Source organism: Scatophagus argus, chromosome 12, assembly GCF_020382885.2.
Source record: "Scatophagus argus isolate fScaArg1 chromosome 12, fScaArg1.pri, whole genome shotgun sequence".
Classification (NCBI taxonomy): domain Eukaryota; kingdom Metazoa; phylum Chordata; class Actinopteri; family Scatophagidae; genus Scatophagus; species Scatophagus argus.
This window is the reverse complement of record NC_058504.1, coordinates 19680603-19687009: the sequence shown is the minus strand read 5'-3', so window position 1 is coordinate 19687009 and position 6407 is coordinate 19680603.

Here is a 6407-nt window from a genome sequence, read left to right as displayed (position 1 = left end):
GCCCTGCGACTTCCGTTTCCGTCAGTTTCAACTTGTTCAATGTCCTGCAGTCCTGGAGGTGTTTACACAGTGCTTCATTATGTTCTACTGACTTCATTTGGCTCCAGTGTCTCTCTGGTGGCCTCATCATCTATGACCTCACCTGCTGCATCACAGATGTGGAGACTTGCACCACATGTGATCACACACACAACTTTAAGGAGAGAATGGTGTCCACTGGGCTGCAGCAGAGTGTTTCACTTAATTCATAGTGGCCTTGATGATAACAAGAAAGCATTTTATCAGCTTGCCTTTCGGTTTAGATCTGAAAATGTGTTCAAGAACTCACTAGTGTGTACTACAAAGTGTGGCCTATGGTAAGTAGGCAAAACTGACTTTTTGTTTTCCTTTCTTTTTTCTTTTGCAATGTATTGTTGCAAAATTTAGTACAGACATTTATGTAACAACTTTGGTGATACTTTCATCAGGTCAAAATTTTAATCTATCCGATAGTTTGATTTATGTGTAAATTAATCACATGTTAAGTTCATCAAGTCAGTTTTATTTACATAACTCAAGTCACAAACTGAAGACCTTCAGCGTGGATAAGGAAATTTGGTTTTACTCCCTGAAACCAGTTAAGTAACAGCGTTTGTTCCTCCTCCTAGGGCCACTATGACTGTAGACATCCTGTTACATTTTGGGTTCTACAGATCCAGTGTCTGTAGTTTTTCCCTGGAATAACAGAAAACATTTGTGAACAAAAAGTCATTAATTTTATCTGTCTGTTTTATTTTTAATTAATGCATTGGACAAATATCATGATGATATTACCGTAATTTCCGGACTATTGAGCGCACCTGAATATAATCCGCCTCCACTAAATTTAAAAAGAAAAAAAAACTTGTACATATATAGGCCTCAACTGTCTATAAGTTGCAGGTGTCCACGTTGTCAGTCTCTCTTTTGTTGTCGCTCTCAATGTCACTTTCGTCTGGAGGCAAAATCCGTAAATTAGCCACATCATTGTTTAAACCGCAGGGTTCAAAGTGTGTGAAAAAAGTAGCGGCTTATAGTCTGTTAATTACGGTAAATATTTAGCTCTAAATACTAAGTAAAACAGACTCGGGTGAATGTTATTAAATTTACAAGCATGTATAGTCAGAACCCAAATCATTGGACAAATTAAAGATTTTCACCTGATGATGATGAAAATGATGGGAAACTTTTGCATGGGGCACATTAATGTCTGCACCATGCTGGCAACACATCCAATAGCTGGACATTTCCATCTCCAGAGCAAGAAAACCTCAGTCATTATGTATTATCAGGTGCTGAGGCAGTGTAAGGAACACTAGCCATCATCCCAGGTGTAAATCACTCAGTGGATACAGGCAACAAACCCTACATCACATTATAAATGTCAGTACAACACAGATTCATGTATTTACTGACTGAGAAACAAGATGAATGTGAAATCCAGACAATAGTTGCCGTGCAAACAAAAGCCAAAACACATCACATTCAGATGCGTATGTGGTGGTGTTTTACAGATGTGTTTGAAGTAATCTGGTTTGAGTCTGAGATGTGGAGCAAGACTGAAATGATTTAGAACTGTTTAATGAGGGGGAGGCACGGTGGTGCAGTGGTTAGCACTGTCACCTCATAGCAAGAGGGTTCCAGGTTTGAATCCCGGTCTGGGCCCTTCTATGTGGAGTTTGCATGTTCTCCCTGTGCCTGCGTGGGTTTTCTCCGGGTACTCCGGCTTCCTCCCACAATACCAATAACATGCACATTAGGTTAACTCTCCATTGCATTGTGGTTGTCTGTCTTTGTGTGTCAGTCTGGCATCCAGTCCAGGGTGCACCCTGCCTCTCGCCTGTAGTTAGCTGGGACAGGCTCCCCACGACCCTGGCGGATAAGCAGTATAGAAAACGAATGTTTAATGAGCTCGATGGAGGGTTGATTATCCAGAAGCTCTGACAAGCTGTCCACACCACAGACAGTTTCTGCTAAATGACAACTTTGACAAAAGGTTTGTGACAGGTGGCTTTCATAGGACAGCAGAGAGAAAAGGGGTTGAGGGGGTTCAAATTTTTTTCTCTCGTGTCTCAGTGTTAACCTTGTTTTTTCACCATAATCTTGCTAACTTTCCTATTTTTTCCTAAATGAGAGTATGTCTGTCTGCCTGTTTACTGGTAATAAACTTCTCTCTGTCTTTTGAGATGTTTCTCTTGACCCACATTCATGTTTTTTGAAAAAAAAAAAAAATATTTAGACCATAGAAGCATATATTGTGTGAGCTGCATTGTCTGTAGCACAGCAAAAACTAAGTGCTGAAATTAAATAAAATTAAAACGCTGCTGTGCAAGACATATCTACACATGTCTTTTCAAGTGGAATCAGACCCTCAAGGCTGTACATTCTTCCCTTTGCCTAGAAGAAAAACTGGTGTCAGGTTTTGTCATAGAGCTTGCAGAGAATGGGAAGTGACAAATTAGCATGCAGCAGTTACTGACTGCAGTTCAGACGACAGCAAGACACTAGACTTTATGGCCAGGAACTGATAATGTTAAAAACAACAGTGTGTGGACTGCAAACACCAAAATAGGCTTTCACGTGAATCCAAAGTAGAATGAAACTGACAAGAGACAGGCAAAAGATTCTATTCAAAGCAAACTGCTAGTACTTTGAGGAATACCATGAGCATGAGTAACATCAAACTACATGAAACAAGGAGAAACCTGTTGTAGCAGGCTGGGCTGAAAGTTGTTGGAAAGTCTTCACAAATCTAGAGGAAAAACTTGGCAGTCAGTTCCTTCAGGAGATGTTTATGAAAAAAATACATATATATATGTCGTCATCATAAGATCATGTTATCGCGTAATTGTTTGTGAACTGATATACCTTTGTAATTGCATACACATTTTATGATACGTGATCAGTTTTCAAACAAGATGTTTGTCACAACACAACAGGAATGCCAACTGCTGGATAGTGATAGAGGAGCTCTTTAAATACTGATGAAACTCTGCATGGTACGGTAACAGCCAACACAGTGACTAAATGATTTGGGTCATACTTTGTGTGACTAAAGATCTGAAAGGTTTTAACTCGCACAGCATAAATTTAGAGGGTGATCCAATCATAAAATTGGCTTTAGGTCGGTCTGGGCCCTTTTGTGTGGAGTTTGCATGTTCTCCCTGTGCCTGTGTGGTTTTTCTCTGGGTACTCCGGCTTCCTCCCACAATCCCAAAGACATGCACGTTAATTGTTAATTGTTTGTTAGGTTAATTGGCTATTCCACTTCCCCTAGGTGTGAGTGTGTGGTTGTATGTTTTGTGTGTCGGTCCCTGCGATTGTACGAGTGTACCCCGCTTCTCGCCCGTAGTCAGCTGGGATAGGACCGTAATGGATAAGCACTATAGAAAATGGATGGATTGATGGATGGATTACATAAAGTGACAACAGGATATTCACATTCCCTGGGTTTCAGAGTAGGATTTTTAGCATGAAATCCTGGCTGTGAGAATAAAATCAGAGTATGATCTCAGATCTCTCATGGTGAAAGAGGATGAGGTTAAAAGGAGAGTTTTGCAGTTTTTCTTTAATGGGTTTCACCTGCACATCTTCCTCACTGTACCCTGACCTTGGGTTGAATTTTATGTATAACACTGACCTGATCCTATTTTCTCAGACATTTTTAAAAACTGGGTTCTCTTTTCTTAAAAAGTAGAAACATGAGCTTGTGGAACCATAAAATAGAGCAACACTGCAAATGGACGGCATTAATGTTTTATGGTCCATCAGTTGATGGATTCTTGGCTCTGTGAGGGAGTGAGTGAAGAAAAGAAGACAGAAAGTGCGTGACAGCAGCTGCAGAGACAAAGATAAGAGACATACAGGTGCTTTAGTTCCTCTGGTCTCTGTTTCCATCACTGCTGACAAATCAACACAGCTGGGCTGGATAAAACCCAGACAAAGTACTGGGAAGATCGTGAAGATAAGAAGTACCACAGAAAACAACAAGAGGGAAAGAAAAGAGCACAAACATGCTCCCATGTGTCACTCTGTAATCTGTGGACTCACACATTCCCAGTGACACGCTTGAAGGAAAGACGAGTTGGGTTGTCGTTTTCTCTGGAAATCTTACAGACTACTGGAATTATGCATGCTGGACTTATTGTCACACTGTTTCCCATTTTATTATTATTATTAATAATAATTAAAGTAATTACAGTGTCATGTATTGAGGTCCAAGCTGTTGACACTGATTGTACAGAAGCATTTTGTAAAGGTTCTACACAAATTAGTCCAACAACAACTTTTTATTCAGCACCAGACATCAATTTTTGTGTATTTGTGAAATGCTTTGATTTATGACCAAAAATCGTTTTCTTTTCTGTTAATTGGGGAACACTTCCCCAGTAAATAAGCTAATAAAGCAGATGATGAATTTGCCCCCCATGGATTGTCATTATTAAAGTCATATAACTTGCTGTTTACTTAGAGTGTGTTTAACATTTGTCAGACTTTGTATGTAAAACATTTTAAATGCACAAGTGGAAAATTTATGTTGGAACTTATTTGTGTTTTCAGCAACCTAGAAGCTGTATGCCATTATACAACCTGAACAAATGTTTAATTGGTAGCACACAATGTCTTTCTCATGTGTATATTCAGGATATTTCAGCTTTTCATGAGCAAAGAAAAAAAGGCTAACAGACGACGCAGAGTTGAGGCCCACCAGATGAATCAAGGCATCACTAATCCACTGGTTAATGGAGCCTCTCCTGCTCTAAAGAAACCACAAATAAACTGAGAAGTACCTTTGATAGAGGGTATGCTTTGAAAATTGCTTCTCATAATGTTTGGTAAAGAAACAAAGAGCAAGCTGAGGCAGTTTATAGAAATGTGAAAGTGAGGATATTCAACAGACGGAGGGCGTGTAATAAAGAGTTTCAGAGCTTCAGAGATTAAGAGGATGAGAGGCCAGCAATGAGAGGTTTAAAAAGCAATGACTGAAAATGGAGGAGATCAATTACACTAAGTTTAAGACAGAATAATATAACTGCAGCTTGAATGTCCTGCTGAGGCTCACAATAAACAAATAAAGTAAATAAAAACTTACATTAAGGCAGACTACATGATTGGTGCATGACTATAATTAAGTTTTTTTTTTTTTTAATTTTTGGCACTGTTCTGTGTGAGTCTGAGTTCAGAATAATGAGACTGGCATTGCTGGTAAGGTCAACCGTCTGACACCTGACATCAACATGAAAGGGTATTTATGACTGTTGTCATTAAACGTCATTTGGTCAATTATGTCATGTTTAATGCAAAGCAAAGTTGTTTGAGGTATTTGGTTAGGTAAGCTCGACTAAAAGACACCATAACTAAGATAACATAACCAGAAACATGACATAGCATGCAGGCCTTATTATCAAACTTAAAGAAACGGTCATGTGTCTTTGGGTTTGATATTGGCTGTCATGAGACCATTACCATAAGCATCAGTAGTTCATCAGTCTAATCTGTTTTGACCTGTTAAATGTTTTAACCGGGTCACAGTGACTGTTCATCATCATTTCGCCATTTGGCACAGAAGCCACCAGCAGTTCAGGACAAGGAGATTTGTTCTGTGAGCTGGAGGAGCCAGAGAAATACTTCTGGTCCCGACTGTGCACATACGCACACATCCAAAATGCACACACATGCATACACATCAAAAACATTGCAAGAAGCATGTCAAAACAGGATGCAAAGTTTGTTATTGCTGATAATGACTAGCTTGAATGTGATTTCTATTTGTGTGTGAGAAAAAGAATGTGGCCAGTGAATACTGGCGAGATCTGGCCCATGGAGCTGGCACCAAGAGAGCATCACAATGATAAACTGATGACTGAAATGTATTTATGTGAGTGTGAGTGTGGGTGCGTGTGTGTGTGTGTGTGTGTGTTGGTGCTGAATACCAGAAAAGTGCGAAGAGAAGGTGCTGAGTGATATCACAGTCCAGTTGTCTCCTGTTTTACCACCAGTGATTAAAAAAGAATGAATGAATTCACGCAGTAAATTTGACACATGTTTAAATTGTTAATTTAATATATAAATACTTAATTTTTTCATCTAAACATAATGAGCAGTCTGTTGGAATGGGCACTCTATAGCCTGTAAAGTTTGTCAAACTCATGCACATGCAAAGTTCCACTAAATACATGATGATCTTAATTTAGCCTGACAATCACATCGAATTCACTTCACTGATCAGCTTAAAAATTCATGTTAGTGATTTTTTTGTACAGGTTTTTGTTTTGGGTTGTCAGCATTTATTTAGTGGCATTTAGGAGATTTTGATCATGTTACATGCTTTTCATCAGCAGATGGACTTGAATATTTCATGAATATTCATAATTGCACAATTATTTTTC